The sequence below is a fragment of the Onychostoma macrolepis genome, chromosome 05 (genome assembly GCF_012432095.1).
Source record: "Onychostoma macrolepis isolate SWU-2019 chromosome 05, ASM1243209v1, whole genome shotgun sequence".
In the NCBI taxonomy this organism is placed as follows: Eukaryota; Metazoa; Chordata; class Actinopteri; order Cypriniformes; family Cyprinidae; genus Onychostoma; species Onychostoma macrolepis.
The window spans coordinates 11,914,391-11,933,768 of NC_081159.1; the positions used below are offsets into that span (position 1 = coordinate 11,914,391).

Here is a 19,378-nt window from a genome sequence, read left to right on the forward strand (position 1 = left end):
GAACTAACTAACACAAAAATATTGTATGACTTCAGAAGAAGTAATATGAATCACTTTTGTGATACTTTTTGGAGATGTTGGAGCTTGACTGCACCCGTCCTCATTTACTTCCATTACGGAAGAACTGGTTTGGAATAATTCATCAAACTGGTTTGGAACATTTCCATATTTAAGTACTTTACTGCACTACAAATGCAAAAGACCGTAACTCGCTAGAGTGTGAATCTGAGAAAAATGACTTTAAAGTTTTTTACTTGTCCAGCCAAATTAATTATAGGTAGGACACTGGAAATTTGGCAATTAGATGTTTTAGTAATGAAAATTATCTACATTAAAAAATTGTGAGCTCAAACTTGATTTTACCCCTATTTTTAAGTTAATGTACTCTGCCTTTGCATTGTCTGCAAAAAGTGAGAAGTCACACCAAGGCAAAAGACTGTAACGTCCACATTATTTGGTTAAATATTTGGTTTATTTGGTTGCTGATCACCATGAACAAAATTGTTATAGTAACACCTGTATAAAAACTAGTGATCATGGGGCTATTGCATATAGTAATGTGACTGTATTATTATTATTATTATTATTATTATTATTATTTTGACCGTAACAAGCAGACTAAAAGTAAAACATGTGAGTGGATACCATTTTGCAACCAATTTATTTGCTATGCTCAGTAACGTAAAAGAATGCTAGTAGACATAGCATAATTGCTTATATCGACTTGAATCAAAATAGTCTAACCTAAAAGAACGACTTGTGGATTGATGTGAACGCCAGAGAGCAGGAGTAATGCTCAGAAATGCGTGTGGATTAATAAACATCTCCGACGATGTTCAGCGCATGGATTGATTTTATCGGGTTACAAGAAAAGGTAGGATATGGATTTAATTGCGAACTGTTAGGCTACTGGTTTTATGATTGATCATGCTACATGTGGCATTCAAGTACACGCGCATCCAACTAGAAGTGACAGCCTGGTGAATAATCTGCATTATAAAAAGGAAAAAAAAAATAAAATTCACAATTATGTATTGCTGCCAAGGTGTCTAGTCTTCACAGTGCTATGTTATATGAAGCTGTTTGGTAGATCGTGATCTATCTAATTCATTAGTCTGCACCGTAATTAAAATGTGGCAGACTTTAATGGAAAAAAGGCAGAAGACCGTATAACTCCAAGCCGGAACCGTAACTTCATTTTGACGCGCAGTTAAACAAAGGCAGAACGCCGTAACTCAATTTGAGCGTTTCATACAAAGTGAAAGAGCCGTAACTTGTGTTATACGGTGTTCTGCCTTGGTTTGTCCGGGGCTTTTTGAAGTTATGGTTGAGACGACCCATTATTTTCTCGGAAAAACAATAAAATTGACTCAAGATACTTATGTACATGATAAAGGATGTCTTGAATGTCCCAAAAATATCAATAACTCATTACGGTCTTTTGCCTTTGCACGGCAGTTTACTAATTAGGGACCAGCACTGCCCCCAAAACTCTCTTAGATTGCTTATATTAAGTTGCACTGGTATTTTGTAGACTGTAATACTAAATAATAAACAAATAATATTGAACAGGCTTGGGCATATTTCACATTTCAGGAACTGAATAAAAAAGTCTGGAAAATCAGAAAGTCATGCCTAGTGGTTCTGACAGCGTGGCTTTTGGCATTCAGGCATGTCTAAACGCTTTTGTCAGTGACACTCCTCAGTGAGAGCAGGGCATGGGTCTTCAGCTGCGCCAGTTTCCATAGCAGTGCTGGGGGCAGGGCAGTGGGAGAGGAGGGGGTCGTGTCAGCTAGAAAGAGGCCTGCGGAGCACAACGGTCCACAGCAAACATCGTCACACATAGCCTGGCAACCAGCCGACAATAGACACGGCATGTTTTTCTCTTAAACGAGTCAGGCAGTTCCCAAAGTCCTTTTCAGTGCTGTTTCTGTCCACTCTGAATGGAAGATGGGGCAAATGTGTGTATCAAGATGTCAGTATAGCAGGGCTCTTGTGCTCCTGAAATGTGGAGTGCCATGGTGATGAAGACCCATGGCAATCACAGCGGACATTAAAGAGCTTGCTCAGAGGAAACCCTCTTCAGAGTGGGCACAAGAAACATATACAAGATGGGCACAAGATGCAAGATTTGGACCAGATACAAGGCTGAAGCTGACATGGCATCCATCTAGTGTTAGTGATGCTGTAAGCCACTCAGGTTTTGTTCTGAAGTAATGCGAGTTTGGTTCAGTTATTAAGGCCCATATGAAATCTGTTTTATTTTTTTATCAAATTCAGTTTTATTTTTTTCCAAATGGCATTTATTTCATGTTAATTTTTCTGGATTCAGTTTTTTTCCATTTTAATATTTCTGGACTCTGTTTTATTGGTTAAATGAAATTTTAAGAATCAAAAAGCATGTATAATTAATAGAAATCATGAAACTTACACAATTTAACAAAAATGTATTAAAAAGTTAAAGAAATTTTTTATCTCAAATTCCATTTTATTTTTTACCAAATCCTGTGTTTTCCATTTTTATTTTCTGGATTCCGGTTTTATGGTTCAATTAAATTTTAATAAACAAAAGTAATTAACTGATTTTATTTATTTATTTGTTTTTATTTTTTAAATACTGTGTTGTGGATTTACATTTTTCTAGAAAATAAATGAAGGCATAAAACATTAAAGGAACACTCCAATTTTTTTGGAAATAGGCTCATTCTCCAACTCCCCCAGAGTTAATAAGTTGAGTTTTACCGTTTTTTTAATCCATTCAGCCGATCTCCGGGTCTGGCGATAGCACTTTTAGCATAGCTTAGCATAGATCATTGAATCCTATTAGACCAGTAGCATCGCGTTCAAAAATAACCAAAGAGTTTCGATAGTTTTCCTATTTAAAACTTGACTCTTCTGTAGCTATATCGTGTACTAAGACCGGCGGAAAATGAAAAGTTGTGATTTTCTAGGCCGATATGATTAGGAACTATACTCCCAGTCCAGCGTAATAATCAAGGAACTTTGCTGCGGCAGCAGGCGCAGTGATATTACGCAGCGCCTGAAAGTAGTCCCCAGCCAGGTACCTAGTTATAATATAGCTGGGGACTACTTTCAGGCGCTGCGTAATATCACTGCGCCTGCTGCGGCCATGTTACGGCAGCAAAGTTCCTTGATTATTACGCCGGAATGAGAGTATAGTTCCTAGCAAAATCGGACTAGAAAATCGCAACTTTTCATTTTCCGCCGGTCTTAGTACACGATATAACTACAGAAGAGTAAAGTTTTAAATAGGAAAACTATCGAAACTCTTTGGTCATTTTTGAACGCGATGCTACTGGTCTAATAGGATTCAAAGATCTATGCTAAGCTATGCTAAAAGTGCTATCACCAGACCCGGAGATCGGCTGAATGGATTCAAAAATGGTAAAACTCAACTTATTAACTCTGGGTGAGTTGCAGAATGAGCCTATTTCCAAAAAAAGTGGAGTGTTCCTTTAATTTATCTAATCAAATGAAAATTAAACAAACCCTTTTTTGGCTAACAAAGTGATTCACAAAAGAGGTTTATTGTTAAAATTAAAACATGTTAGTAGAATTGTTTGATTATTCTTTAAAAAAATAATTTTAGTAATTTTATTATTATAGTAGTATTATCATTACATTAAGTAACATTTGTCACAGTTTCTTCAAGGTAAAAACTTTTATTTTGACGGGTTGCTGTGAAGATATTTAAGTTTCAGTTATCAAGTTTATGTATATGATATAAGGATATTTTTTGGGGGGAGGGTTCTGAATACAAAAAGCAGCATTAGGTATCAGTAGATGCGTGTGAACAGAAAAATCAAGAATAGTGCAGTTTTTGAGTAATTATGTTTAATAGACCTAATAATGTTTGAATCCACATCAGCATTAATTGCAGTCATTGGACTTTGCCCTTTAGCCTACAAGGGTTAAAACACTTTCCACAGTCATGGGAAATGCAACTACAGTACATCACATGACTTGACCCCTTTTACATTGTGCACCAGAAGGCACAACTTCTTAGAGGGCTGATTACTCCTTTACAAGATAAAGATAAAGACGGCTTTGTTAAATTAAAATCTCTGATAAAGTTTTACAGATTCATAATCAGGATTACAAACTGGGACTTGCATCACATATGAAACAGAGCAAACCATAAAAAATTAGGTCAGTAACACTATCAATGATGGATTATAAACCTGATCCTTCATAATTAACATTTGTCTGGTAACAAAGTATTTTGAGGGAGTTTGAAATAAATCAGAATCTGAATCATTAACACCATCTCTTTGCAATTTTATAGCAATTCTCAGATTTATTTAATTTTTCATCACAAGATGATTATTATACAGATGTCGAGGGCAGAGCAAAGACATGATGAAGATCTAATGTGAGTAGATTAGACCCACTGTAAACTGGTCAAAATATGTTTTTAACAATAAAAACGAAAGGAAAAATGTAATAGGATAACTCTGTAACGCAACTGGCTGCTCTGAAGCAACACTCCATGACCCAGGTTATGAACGAGCCTAAATGTCAACAACCCATTCAGCAGAAAATCCCACTCTGTAATTATTCCCATAGGATACCATGGAGAAACCCCACATGCTTTAAATGCAAGTTACACTCCCGCTCAACCTCAATGAGGCAAAATAGCCTATCATTAATAATGACTTAATTTGCATGTTTATAACTAAAGGACACATCAAAAATTATGTAAACAAAGAGGGCCAGCAACTCAGTTTTTACTCCCAGACACGCTACTGCAGGGTTCCTCAAATCTTTCCCTGGAGGGCCAATCTGCTGCAGAGTTTAGCTCCAACCCTGATCAAACTCACCTACCTGTGATTTTCTAATGATCTTGAAGACTCTGATTAGCATGCTCAGTAGGGTTGGGTACCGTTCACATTCGGTACCGGTACCCAACGGTACCTTTTTTCAGTACTTTACTCTCTGTGTAATAACAAAAACATTTATTTCAGTGAAAAAATAAGTCCAAAACTCTCAATTTCAACATTTTGAACCATTGGACCCTACAATTGTTTTTCTTTTTTTTCCTTCCAGAAATTCTTGTGTTTTATTTTTTTTCTGATAATCAAATGAAGGCATGAAACATTTATTTATTTTTAATCAAATCAAAATGAAACCCTTTAATTTTTTTGGCAAACAAACAGAGGTTTACTGTTAAAATTAATACATGGTAGAAAAATTATGTGAATATACCTTTAAAAAAAGTTATAATAATAATTGTATTTTTTTCTACAATTAAGTCGTTAATGTGGTTGTAATAATTATTTTTATAATTTAATTGTTTTATTTAAATTTGTCAGTAAATGGAATATATAAAGACGTACATTATACTGTACAAAAGTAATACAAGAGTAATATATTTCTGTTACATGTTAAACCGCACTTTTATTTTGACAGGTTGCGTGAAGTTTCTGTGTGTATACAGTATGATATGATGCTGGTTTTCTCAAATGAAACGGTAAAATTCTCATGAAGTGACTCACAGCCTGTAAGTTCATGTGTTCATGTAGTGAGATGCAGAGGCCGAAAATCACCGCGAGTTCACGTGTGCTTCAGTATTTGTCAGAGGTGGGTAGTAACGAGTTACATTTACTTCGTTACATTTACTTGAGTACATTTTTTGGGTAACTAATACTTTTAGAGTATATTTAAAAATGGGTACTTTTACTCTTACTCAAGTACATTTTTGGTGAAAAAACGGTACTTTTACTTCGTTACTGTGGGCGACGCTCCTCTCGTTACTTTATCTTAATGCATACAAGTTAAAAATCCTTCAATTTATTCCAAGCGCGCCATCTACTTTTTTTTCTGGACAATGGGCGATGCCCGTTCGCGAATGATTCATTCTTTTGAGTCAATTCTGTTCAAGGCTTGATCAAACCAGTTGGCAGACCAATGAATCGGTTCGCGAATCAGTTTGAATGATTCGCTCAGTTCCCTACCGCACGCCGCTGAGTCGCCTGAAGCGGCTCTCACTCAGAGTTGTAACATCAGGAGCGCTGAAGACGTGGCTTTGGATCAACAGTCAGTTGAAAGCAAATCTGCAAAGGCTATGGTTTACTAGCTATGAAGATCTTTATTAGACGAACACCGCGTGTGCTGTCGGTTCCACAGGTATAGATTCGATTACAATACACGATACCACTATGATATTACCAGTTTGTTGTACATGTACCTTACACATTAAATACATGTATAATTGATTCATTAAAAGCTGTGACAGAGTATGAAATAAACACCCGCCAAACCCGCGTTAGTTCCAGGAGGAATGCCTTGCCTAGACACAATTAATATGGAAATTGTCACAATATTTACGCTTGCAGAAATAAAGGCTACATTTGTTTACATTTTGCAGAACAGACGGAAGAAGATCCGTCAATGTGCATTTGTTTCGTTATGTTCAGATGTTCTGTAGCGGTCGTGTGAGGAGATTTCACTCTTCTCCGTGTCAGAGGTTATATACATTTATAATACATAATTACACTTTAAAATATAATTTAATTGAACTCAGTGATGCAAATCAGAATTTGTATCAGCTGTTACTCCAGTTTTTGGTGTAATATGATCCTTCAGAAATCATTCAAATATATTATTTTGTTACCAATGTTGTTGAAAAAAACAAAAACAAAAAAACAGCATATGCTGGTATGGTATGTTTTGAAGCTGGGATGCTGGTTTGTGCTGGTCATGTGCTGGTCGGACCAGCTTAGGACCAGCTTAAATCAGTTCAAACCAGCATCCCATGCTTCAAAACATACCATACCAGCATATGCTGTTTTTTTCAACAGGGAACAGTTTTGCTGCTTAATATTTTTTGGAACCTGTGACATTTTGTTTAGGAATATTTTATGAATAGAAAGCTAAAAAAAGAACAGCATTGATAATAAATCAGGCTGATAAAAATTCTGATTTGCATCACTGAAATAAATTACATTAAAAAAAATAAAGGTATTTTGAACAGCAGTGTGTGTATAAAAATGTATCTAAATATCTAAATAAAAATAGACTATATTCAGTACATGATCCAAAGTAACTAGTAACTAACTACTTGAGTAGTTTTTTTATCCGATACTTTTTTACTCTTACTCAAGTAACTATTCAGACTATTACTTTTACTTTTACTTGAGTAAATATTTCTTCAAGTACTTTTACTTTTACTTGAGTACAGTTTTTTGGTACTCTACCCACCTCTGGTATTTGTGTAGTAAACAAAACCGCGTCTCCGCCATTCATACATACCGAGGCTAACGGAACATGCAGGATTAATATTTAAACCGTCTTTTTGCGTTTTAATATTCACATACACTAGTTCATATCGCGATTCGAATTAAGTGACAGACATTCTTTTATTCATCCAAAACTTGCCGAATTCCGTGGCATTCTGCGCTATAAAGTAAATTCCGTTTATATGAATGGACTCCGCCATCCTGTCCGCGTTTTCGCGGAAACCATATGACCCTAGAAATGTAAGCACACTTCAGAACATTTCGGTTTGCCGTGTGTGTTGTGTTTTAAAGAGTTGCAGGGGTGACAAGTCACAGGGTCTCTCTCTCTCTCGTATGCGCCCAAATGCGTTCTCAGGTACCGAAATTTGGTACCGAATGATTTAATGTGAATCGATACTCGGTAGTACCGACGCAATTCGGTCCGTACCCTTAAAAGTACCGAGTTCGGTACCCAACCCTAATGCTCAGGTGTGTTTGATTAGGGTTAGAGCTAAACTCTGCAGGAGTGGGCCAGATTTGAGGATGCCTGCGCTACTGCAAGGGATCCTGTTGTTCTTTGTTACTTCTTTGCAAAAAGGCTTCCAACTTTAGCAGTGAAACTTGAACCAGGTTGTGGAGGAGGGCTGGAGGGAGGGATGTGAACAGCCTCTGTTTCCCTTTTGCGTCCTGTTTTCTGTGTACCTATCGCAGTCCAGGCCCAACTGTTTAGATCTTTAGGCCAGGAGAGCCAAGAGAGAGATTTGCATTACTCAACCCACATGGCCTTGTTATTCTGATCTGGAAAAGCGCATTTGCAGAGTGTGTGTTTGATTCAGTGCCACATTCATGATTTTAGGCACCTTTCTCATGCATGCCTTTATTATAAGGATCATTGTTAATTATTGATGTGTTCTATCACCTGTTAAAGTCCAATCCCCATTCAAGCTGAGATGCATGCAAATTCTCATAGCATCATTACACTATTTTTCAATCTGGTGCTTACATTATAATTTTATTTTATTTTATTTTTTTAATGATTTTCTTTTTTTTCCTCCCACCACAATACATATTTTAAAAAAATGACTAAAACAAATGCATATGCACCTAAACACATTATATATTAAATTAATATAATGCATAATTTTATACATTTAATTCCAAGTAATTTGATTTCAGGATGATCATTTTGGCTCTAAGATTTCACGTATTCCCAGAGGGGAGCACTTTGTTTGCAAGTGCTATCGTCTGAATACTCAATACTCAAGCTTTTTGTACAAAAGTGTGTATCAAAAGCAATTCAGGGTTGTGATGAAATCACATTTTGTATTAAATTAAGCTTTACAAGTTGTGCAAATAAGGTCAGAGGTGTTCCTGTCAGATAGGAAGCCTTTATTGTGTCACAATGGGTTGAGAATGAGCATGAAAGAGCAAATATAAAAGGATGGGAGGTAAGAAACTATCAAAAAAAAAAAAGAGAGATCCTTCACTAAGTGGTTGGCTCCTAATGAAAACACAATGCCAGGTGCACTCAGTACCATTAGCGTAACACACACGGACAGTCCTAACCAGCCGGCACTGCTCTGGATGAATATTTAAGTGGGTTAGCACGATCTGAATACAGATTCCTTGTGCCTGAGCAAGCTTTTAAAGATTTGAATGTCATTGTCAAAATCCTCAGCATTAGCCTGACCTTGGGCCATGGCAAAATCATCTATATGACTGCCAAGAAGTAATGAACATAGGCGACTGATGAACAGGGGGCTTAATCAAATGCCACTATCTTCAGGGCTTGTTATTCTTTTGTTGGTTTTAATATTGTACATTTTGTCTTTTCTTCTATTTAATGCATTTTCTTCCAAATGAGCCTCCCTCCTCTGTGCAGCTGAACACCAGTCCAGGTTGCCATTAGGATTCAGAGCACCTTTGCTGTGCTGCACAGCCATTATGCAGCATTTCATCCAGAGAGACACACAGATGTCTCATCTCTTGCTGACCAAGGGAATATTTGTAAATGATATGTAAAGAAGATACAGCATACATTATTGCTCTATTGCATATTTATACGAAAGTCACAAACCATTAAAAACTGGTAATGTTTGATATTTCTGTCTTTAATTTATAGACAGACACATTCGGAGGATACCTTCACACTGCAGAAAAAAAAAAAACATGTTTCTAGTCATGTTTGAAGCATTTGAAGGGACAGTTCATCCAGATATAACACTTCAGTCATTATTTACTCCACCTCTTGCAATTCCAATCTAATATTAATTTCTTCTTCACAACAAAAGAAAATATGTCCAATCTGCTCTTTTCCATAAAATGAAAGTGAATGGTGACCAATGCCAAGCAAGACTTTCAGTGAATAACAACTCTGGCTTAAGAAAACTTGAGATTTAGTCCCAGGATTATTTTATAAAGTTTTTATACTTTTGCAGCTTGACAGCTCTTGGTCTCCATCCATTTTCATTGTATGGAAGAGAGAAGCATAAACATTCTGCTAAATATCTTTTATTGTGTTCCACAGAAGAAAGTCAGACAGCTTTGGAACAATATGAGGGTAAGTAAATTATTTCATTTTTGAATGAATTGTCTGTTTAATACAGTTCTGTTCATACAAATTTAGTTATGTAAGTAATAAGCCAGTCAGTCAGTGACTCAGTACAGCTTTTACAGATAACTGAGCAAATACTTAAAGACTTCGATGGTTATTTCTTGGTAGAAGCATTTATAAGTTAAATTTACTTTCCTTCAGATGTCATTTGACATCTCAACTGCCTTCCAGAAATCAACCAGACAAAGGCATAATACTGAACAAAAAAATCATTTATTCCTGCCATGTTGTCTTCATACCACTATATATAGCTTACAAGAGGCCGTATTTGACAGCGAATCTAAAGTACAAAAAATACCTGCTTGGGTTCTAAGACTGCCACTGATTGAAGATCTCTAGTAAGAGACCTCAGATGAGCCGCCCTCCTGCTGTTCTTAGACCAGGCTCAGCGAAGCAATATGAGAAAAACGCAGCTGGAGGGCAGAAGATAGCCATCCTTCTAATCTTTGTCCCCAATCCTGCTGTAATCCACATCAAAAAGAGTGATGGGCTCATCAAAACACTTTAATACCAGAGAAAATGTCAGTGTGCCGCAAACAGTGACCTTTGAACCCATTACTCAGCCTCATTGCTGACTGCTGACTCCTGACTCCTCTGCGTGTGCCAAAGAGGAAACACTAAACCAAGCCACTTTACGCTGGGATCGACAATTAATTGTCCATCTTATTTGAAGCCATGGGAAATGCAAGCGCACAACAGTAAATCATAAACACTGCATAAAATGAATTCCATATTGAATGACTGCAGATTATGGCTCAGAAAAGTACACAATGAGACAGCTGTCAACACTTTTTAAAATGCAGAGTGTACACATTGTCGATTACGAAGAAGGACACCTACCAATTTTGCACGCTAGCTTGCTCATTTGAGCGGGAAATTGAAAAAGCCAAAGGAGAACAAGGAAGCAGAAAAAAGACACAAATTCAAGAAACAGTTCCTCTTTTCATTTTCAGAGTACAAACCACACACACCAATATATTACAGACGCCAAGTATTGTATTCCTCTAAAAACCGGCAGACCACCAACCTTGGAACAAAACAAAGCTTGTACAATTCACAAGAGAGATCTGTGATGCTTACCGGAAAGAAAAAGATAACGAACTTTGACGGTGAAGAATTTTTCACCAGCAAATTCAAGATGCGAAGTTAGCTGCTGGATTTTTCCAGCTCTGGTTTCATTCCCTATGGTCTCACCTCAAGGAGTCATTGTCAGGTTGCTCAGGGAATGTGTTTACTCCCATTTTGCTCCCATCAGTATGTTTACACTGTGAGATGCATTTTCACCTGGTGCCAAACCAACGTCATACAAGCTTAGAATAGCAGCAATGAGATGAACGAGGTCTCAAAGGCCTCCATCCACATGCGTGAGACGAAAAATCCAACCAAGGGTTTCAACTCAGCTGGGATCCAACAACCAAAGACGAGAAACGCTCAGGAATTAAACCAATTAAAAATAAGAACTGCAACATAGAACTTATTAACTGCAGTTTTGTGTCAATGAATAGAATATAAAAAGTTCATATAATCAAACCACACAAGTCTACAATAAAAAAGGAAACTAACATATTTTTAAAATGTGCTGTATTTTATAAGTTAATTATTTGACTTTGAATTTATTCTATTGGTTTAAAAAAATAAAATAAAAAATTTTCAATAAAGATTTGGTTTGGAATTCAATGACAAAAATTGTAATGTGGTGTAATAAAAAAAAGTTTTCAAATACATTTTACAAGGAAAAATAATTTGTTTACAAATATCATAAATATCATTCAAAAACATGTAAATGTAATAAATGTAAATGTAATAAATGTAAATGTAATAAACGTGGTATTTTAAAATAGGACATTATGCAGCTAAATAACAAGGGTAAATAATAGTATTTTTCATGCTTTTTCTTCATAATGATATCAAAAAAAAATATGAAAACGAATTCTGATAGCGGAATTAAAAACCGGCTCATCACTGTATTCAAGTTAACGTATGTATTAATTAAATTTTTAAAGCATTTCTGAATAAATTAATAGATTTTAAAAAAAAAACAGGTCACTGACACATAAACACTATAGTGTACATTTCAGATTGGCCTGTGACTTGGTCTGATAATAACTACTCTGTATAATCATGATGGCTGGGTTTCGACCCCTGCAAGCTTTGTGACAAAGCAGCTTTTGTGCCGGCCCACCATTGGCTCGTCAGGCTGTTCAGTGGGGTGCCTGACTGGTTAGCACAACACCGGCCCTGAGATTGCTTTCAACAACCCCCATATTATTACACCCAAAGAGTGCCGCGATAAGAGTGCCTCATAATTTAAGCCGGGCTGATCCATAAACAATTTTGGATTCTGAAAGCACTACAGTATCGGGATTACCATACATTTTATCCCACCGTTTATTGAAAGCCCTGAACTTTTGAACTTCTGAGCAAGGGAGACACACCTGGGAATATGGCGCTCTTTCAGCTTAGCCCTATTTCCTCTCACTTCCTCATGTCTCCAGGCCAAGCTGTTGATTTGCAAGACAAAGTTGCCTCCTGGCAGCAGATCCTAGAGCAGCCAGCGTTCCTGCCAAACATCTACTTTTTGAACCATCATAAAGGAATGGAGTGTAACTTGGTGTGCTTCAGATGGTGGGGCACAACATTAGCTGTGCTGGCTGGCTGGGGCTTAATTAATTACAAAAGCTGTACAGAGAGTAGATTGAGCATGAGTTGACTACTGAGGTGAAAACAGCATGAAAGTAACAAATGATGAAGGCACTGAGCCATTAAAAGGCTGCCAGTGATTTGCCAATATCATAGAAGGCCAGTGAACTCAAACCTGCCACTCATGTGCACCACACAAAACTAGAGACATGACTCGCACTGATTCCAATAGTTTGCCATTAGCATGTTGCTAAGCTGCTTCATTACTCCAGTTTTCAGTCTCTCATGTTATTAGAATGATTTTTATAGGATCATGATTTGGTGCAAAAACATTTCTTATCACTATCAATGTTGAAATAGTTGCGCTGCTTAATATTGTGGAAGCCGTCACACATTCACAGCGTTTCAGGATCATTTGACAAAGTTTGAAAGAAGAGCATTTATTATTTTTTTTTTAATAGAAACATTTCTACCCCCCCCCCCCCTCCTCCCCCAACTTTTACGAAACAGGAAAGACTAATTTCTCCCAATTATTTTTTAAAGAGAAAGAGGAAGATATAAGCTTCCTTGCATTTCTATTTACCACCAACTAGATGTGTCACTGTGCCGTTCACAAATTATTTCACAACATATTAACAAATGCATAGACATTCCTACAGCAATAATTGACTGGTATAGTAAAACACCAATCTGCGTTATATGCCTTTTTAAAAAAAAATGCATAACTGAAAATACAACCTTCTTCTATAACTTCAGTTTTCAATATGATTAATCAGCATTGTCATCCAACTGAAAAAAAAAAGAAAGAATGATTTTAGAAATGCTGACTATGCACATACAAACTGGTTGGGTAGACCAATGCGAATGCTGTCAGATAGAGTGTAAAACAGCATGAAGATCACAGGCTAGGCCAGGCAATCTGCCAGTTTTCCAGGAACCAAAAGAACACTTTCATCGATAAGTTACATTTAGCAAATCCCTTTTATCACTGTAGACTGATAAAAGTTTGAGACCCAAACTTGGATTATAAGTGAACAAGGACAAAATCTGACTACATTTTAAAGAGTTAGTTCACCCCATTACCCTCGTCGTTCCAAACCCATAAGAACATTTTTTTTCCCCTTTGTGCACAAAAAGTATTGCTTCATAAAATTATGATTGCACCACTGATGTCACATGGACTATTTTAACGATGTCCTTACTACATTTCATCAAAAATATATTAATTTGTGTTCCGAAGATGAACGCAAAGTCTTACATGTTTGGAACGACATGAGGGTGAGTAATTAATGAGAGTCTTAATTTTTGGGTGAACTATCCCTTTAACTTTAGCATAATCAGTTATGCTAGCATAAATTTGAACTTGATTTAAAAGTTTTACATCATATTTAAAATGCCTTACATTAACAAATATTAAATCTAACAAAAAAGCAAGTGGTGGCTTTGTAATGCAAAGCCAAATACGCTCAGCTAAGTTAGCTTTATTCTCAAAATACAGCGATCCTCTTTTCCGCTGGTGAACTGAGTTTTGTCTGGGATAGAGAATTGACTGCTGGAAGGAATCTGGCAGAGTCTGAACTGACTTTTCTAGTCTGCTGATCCAGTCCAAGTGTAATTAAATAAGCCTTGTTGTGTCATCCCACGCAATTAAATGTGAACTGGGATTTGGGGAGTTTTTAGACTGCAACACAGACACACTGCACAAAAATCAACCTACTTTCTCAAAATTTCTCAGGACTTCAGAAGAGGGAAGTGACCAGAAGTATCAACTATCAAAGCATGTCTGCAATGTGCTCGGTCACTCATATATGCTAAATGGCAATGGTGGGCACAGATCTATATATCTTACCACAAGAAATAAACCCGTTTAGATGTGCATAATTTAAAATGATTATGTGTGTATGCGAGTCAGTCATATACTGGTTCATTAGTAAAAAATTAATGTGGGTGGACAGTTCAGAGAGAACAGAGCCCACCAATCTTTAGCGCCCAAACTGCACACGTTATGCAATATCTCTTAGTGCCGTAGTGCCACACAGGAGTAACCAAGGAAACAAGAGCTGTGGTTGGAATAGAGCTGACACAATCTGAGGTTTGAGCTGAAGATATTAGGGCTTTAGAGGAACATTGTCTGGGTTTGTGTGTGTACAATCTGCAGGAGCTCATAAGCAATCCTTCTCAGAGACAGGTAACACTTAGATTAATGTTAACTCTTTGAAGTTCAATAAAAAAACAAATGTCTACACTGGACACGTCGCAACTGCACATCAACTCAGAATGTTCACTGACAAAACAAATCAACTCAGGGCTAGACTTCAGCAACAGGAAAACAAAACTTTATTACTTTATAATGTACTATATAAATAAACGTGACGTGACTGGACTTTACTGTAGAGCTCGTGCAAACATCCACATCGCAGTAATCAGATGCGTTTTTAACTGCTGCTTTCACACCGCTGTCAGTTTTTGTTGTGTTTATTTCGTTATTGAGAGGAAAGCGCGTAGCATATATTTATATATTCATCCAAACGCGGCTCAGCAGCTTTTTTTTTTTTTTTTTTATTAACAAAAACAAGTTACATGTATATAACAAACATTATACATGATATAACAATTACACACTAGAGGGACTGTATATACAGATTTATATAAAAAGATTAAAGCGTTTACAAACTTTCACCATTTTAATTGCCTTTTGTTTAATAGAAAATCGTATAGTATCAATATAATGCTGCATTTCCTTCCTAAAAGAAAAAAAACAAGGTTTTTTTACTGGAGATCAAACGACTACTCGACAACAAAAATATTGGCCGACAAATTTTTTTTATTGTCGACATTGCCGATAATTGCCGGAGGGCAGTGTTCCAGGAGGAAGGGTCCAGGGAAGGGGCGGAGTCCGGCGGCCGCACGCGCTCCCACTCTGGTCCGGTTACGAGGGGCGGCGGCTTCTTCTGAGCGGCGGCTCTTCCTCTTCTTCCTCGGCCTTTGGTGGGACTTGAACGGCCCGGCCTCCTGGCCCGTCGGCCGTAATACGGGTGCGGCTTTCATCCTGACTCTGGATCCTGCGGCTCACATCTCTGGTGGCGCGACGTCCCTCAACGCACCCTTCCTGGACCCACGAGGACACCAGCGTGCATGCACGAGGGAAGAGACCGGTCTCTCGAGGAGAGGCGCGCTTGGCATTTAACAGCGGCGGTGATGAGGCTTCATTCAGTCCAGCTGTGCCTCATCACACGCCGCCAGCCCTCGCTGTTCCTTCGCCCCTCCTCTCACACACCCACTCCCGTCGGGAGCCTGGTGAAGGGCGGCGAGTAAGGGACGGGGTGGTGATGAAGAAAAGGGGGAGGGCAACCGACTCGTCACAGTACCCTTTAAGCACACCCCTGTTCCCATTAAGCTCACATCACGTTTTATTAAAAATTCTTGTTTATTTTAAGGAAAATCTTTAAAGAATAATTGTAAAAATATTTTTTTTGAAGGTACAAAGTCAATCACAAAAAAACAGAACACTAAAATCAAGCAACAAGGCATTCGATCAGTTATATATTCATAATGAAGTGTCATCTAAGCACATTGCAACATCTGTACTAGTACACGTTCCGCAAAGTAACATATTCAAAAATCAAATAAAACATTTAATTCATGGGGATGAACACAGAAACTAGCCTCGTTACAAAACCTCTTTTTTTAAATGGATGTCAACTTATCTATAGTCTCTTAAGGCTGGAATACACTACACAATTTTTGCCCGATTTTCCACAGATTTACAGTCTGGAGAAGTTGATGCTAGTTGCCAAAAATCAGAGCCAGTCTGCAGATTTGAGTCGACAGAATCCATAGAAAATCGATTAACTTAACTTACAACCATCAGTTAATATTTAAAGACCGTTTGTGAAGTATTTACATGGAAGAGCTTAAAGAGAGCACACTGAGCTTAATGGGAGCAGCAACATTTTTTAATGAATTTCATGTAATATTTATTTAAATGACAGGATTTTTGCTAAATAAATAGTCTAGGCCGTGTATTAAGTTCATGCATATTTTAATATGAACAACTATTATTAACAATATCTATGAAATTATACTTTTTCTTATTGATGTCACACTGAAGCTGTGTGATTTTCATAGTAGCGCACCCTTTAAGCTCACCTTAAAATAATATGAAATCTTAAAAAATTACAGCACTGTAAAATGACAGACCAGCAATAAACTGTTAATTTATAATATTATGGATGTAAACGTACAAGTCAGCAATGCCTGTGAAGTAATATGTTAGCGTAGCCAGGGGTTAAATTGGGATTTGTTATGTGGGGGCTCTATGGTATCGAGCATACATATATACATATATATATATACACACACACACACACACACACACACACACACACATTTAGTAATTTAACAATTTAGCAGACACTTTTATCCAAAGCGACTTACAAATGAGGACTATGGAAATATATATGTACTATGTGTGTGTGTGTGTGTGTGTGTATCTGCATGTTTTTTATATTTTACCCCACTAATCTCATTAATTTTCATTTCAAATTCTTACATTTGATCTATAAATTAAATTATAATAATGTGACTGTTATTATCTATACGCTATCAAATTAAATAATTTACACTGAAAAATACAACTACATTAAACTATGAGATTATTTAAAAAAAATAAATAAATAAAAAGAATATACAAACAATAAATTATACTTTTCAACGAAATTAAAACGCCAGTAGGTGCCAGTAGTGAGCCTTTTATGAGTGAGTCATTGAGTCGTTCATTCAAACGGCAGATTCATCAGATAAAAAATAATAATGTTAATAAATAATGTAATAAAGTCTGTATGCTTCATATGGAGAGCTGTAATAGATTGCGATTTCTCTTTCCGCTTGCTCTGTTTTTTTAAACACCGAACTTTAAACTCATTTATGCCACACTGTTCATTCTTGAAGCAAACTTATGTCCGTTTGGGGATTAAATGAATTGTTTTAGACCGCCACTTGAATTGAACACAAAGCGTCTGGTGTGTGTGTGTGTGTGTGTGAGTTCTCCTAGACGCAGCGCTGCGCTTTTTTTTCCCGGTGTGTGACTAACATTTTTTTTTTTTTATTAGATAATTATCAAGTGTTAAAAAAAATAGAAGCATAAGTGTGTGAGTACACATACAATATCCATATGTATGTAATTTTAATGCTATGGCCTTTAGATATTTAAAGATGCCCATCTTTAAGCATGATTGTTGAAATTAAATGGTAATACTTAACAATAAGAGTCCATTCGTAGTATTAATGAAAACTGTAGAAGTATTGTTCCTTGTTAGAGTGTGTTCATTTCATTTCAACATTCACTATTAGCTACCAATAGGCTACATTTTTTAAATTTTAAAAGTTTCTTCTTTTAATATTAGCAAACTATGAAATAACTTTAATGATCAATATAGTAAATAATATTAATATTTTTATTCATTTACATTGTATGGTTCAGTACTGTTACTGCTTTTTTTGTTTTTTTGTTTTTTTATATAGTAAAGCACTAGCTTTCTTTCAGTATACATTTGGAAAACTATCGGTTGATTAATTGGTATCGGCCAGTGTGGTCCAACCTAGCTATCGGTATCGGTAAAATCCACTATCGGTCGACCTCTAGTTTTAATCATGTTACTTGTCTGGCATTAATGAAGCGTTAATGTCAAGCCCTGGAGTCTACAGTATGTGCCGGGGCTCAGCCCCGGACGGCCCCGGCCCAATTTAAACCCTGAGCGTAGCACACAATCTTATACAGCTAGTCAGCTAACTGTGTTCTGTAGCATCTGCGCTGTGTTGCTAAAACTATCTTTTGGATCTTATGTAATTATTTCCCACATTCAAGTTCCAGGTTATAATATCCAAAAGTCTGAACATTAATCTCTTAATTTTACAATAAGTAGTGAAACTTACCCAAAGTAAAGGATTAACAATTTTTTAAAAATGCACATTTAAGGGGCTCCTCTTTTGGTGAAAGTTTTTAGACAGATTTCAAAATGGCCGCCAGACAGTGTGAGCACATGGAGACCCGTATCTCAGTGTTTAATGATCTGACTGACTTGAATATCAATTGGTTAAGAAGACATCAAGTAGGATAATAAATAATTTTTTCTTTTTATAATCAGATCTCAAAAATAGCTGACCAATCTGTGCTTAATTGGTACGTGAGCTTAATAGGTAGGTTTACCCTATATTTATATTTTTATTTGTGTCTGTCAACTTTAGCAGTGTAACAACTAGGGATGCAGCGATTAAACGGTTTTACGATTAACCGCGCTTTAAAACGTCACGGTTAATTAATCGTAAAGGCTCCGCTACACGGAGTGTTTCTGTTGCACGGAATGGAACTGTTGAAACAAGAGCAAAACGAAAACAAAGTTACACTAGCGGTGCACCAGCTTAAAATGCTGTGCTTATCAGAGACATGGAGGCTACTAGATTAACTATGACAGAGGAACCAAACAGCGATCCTTTATTTCCACCAGAGAAATGACTGAAGTCGATAGTGTGGGACAATTTTGGGTACATCAAGAATGACCAGGGCGTCATTTAAATTCAGTTGATTACTATAATAGTTTAGTTTATTCCCCTCATTAGTAACAGTGTCCTCTGTGGGATAAATAAAGTTAATATTAGTCTTATATTAATAATACTTAATTAATATTGTGATTTATCATCCCTGTTATAGTATTATTCATAAGTCAATTTATTTTTCACCATCTTTCCAAGTTCTGTACCTCAGGTCCAAAAGAAATGTAGAAAGAATGAAATGAAAACACCAAATACATTTGTTATTTTCAAAAGGGAAATACTGACATGGATGTTTACAGAGCAGAGGTCAAGTTTTTTTAATTCCAATAGGAGA

At 36.6% G+C, this 19,378-nt stretch overlaps 1 protein-coding gene and 1 long non-coding RNA gene across 2 annotated transcripts in view; one reads left to right on the forward strand and one right to left on the reverse strand.

Annotated features, from left to right (window-relative positions):
- Positions 1-19,378, reverse strand: part of dapk1 (death-associated protein kinase 1) — a 75,616-nt gene that overhangs the window by 46,138 nt on the left and 10,100 nt on the right. The window lies entirely within an intron of this gene.
- LOC131540307 (uncharacterized) overlaps positions 5,047-19,378 on the forward strand; it is a 29,538-nt gene continuing 15,206 nt past the window's right edge. Inside the window, exons 1-2 of the long non-coding RNA XR_009271244.1 lie at positions 5,047-5,601; positions 9,766-9,798. This is a non-coding gene — a long non-coding RNA (uncharacterized LOC131540307). The remainder of the gene's footprint in view (positions 5,602-9,765; positions 9,799-19,378) is intronic.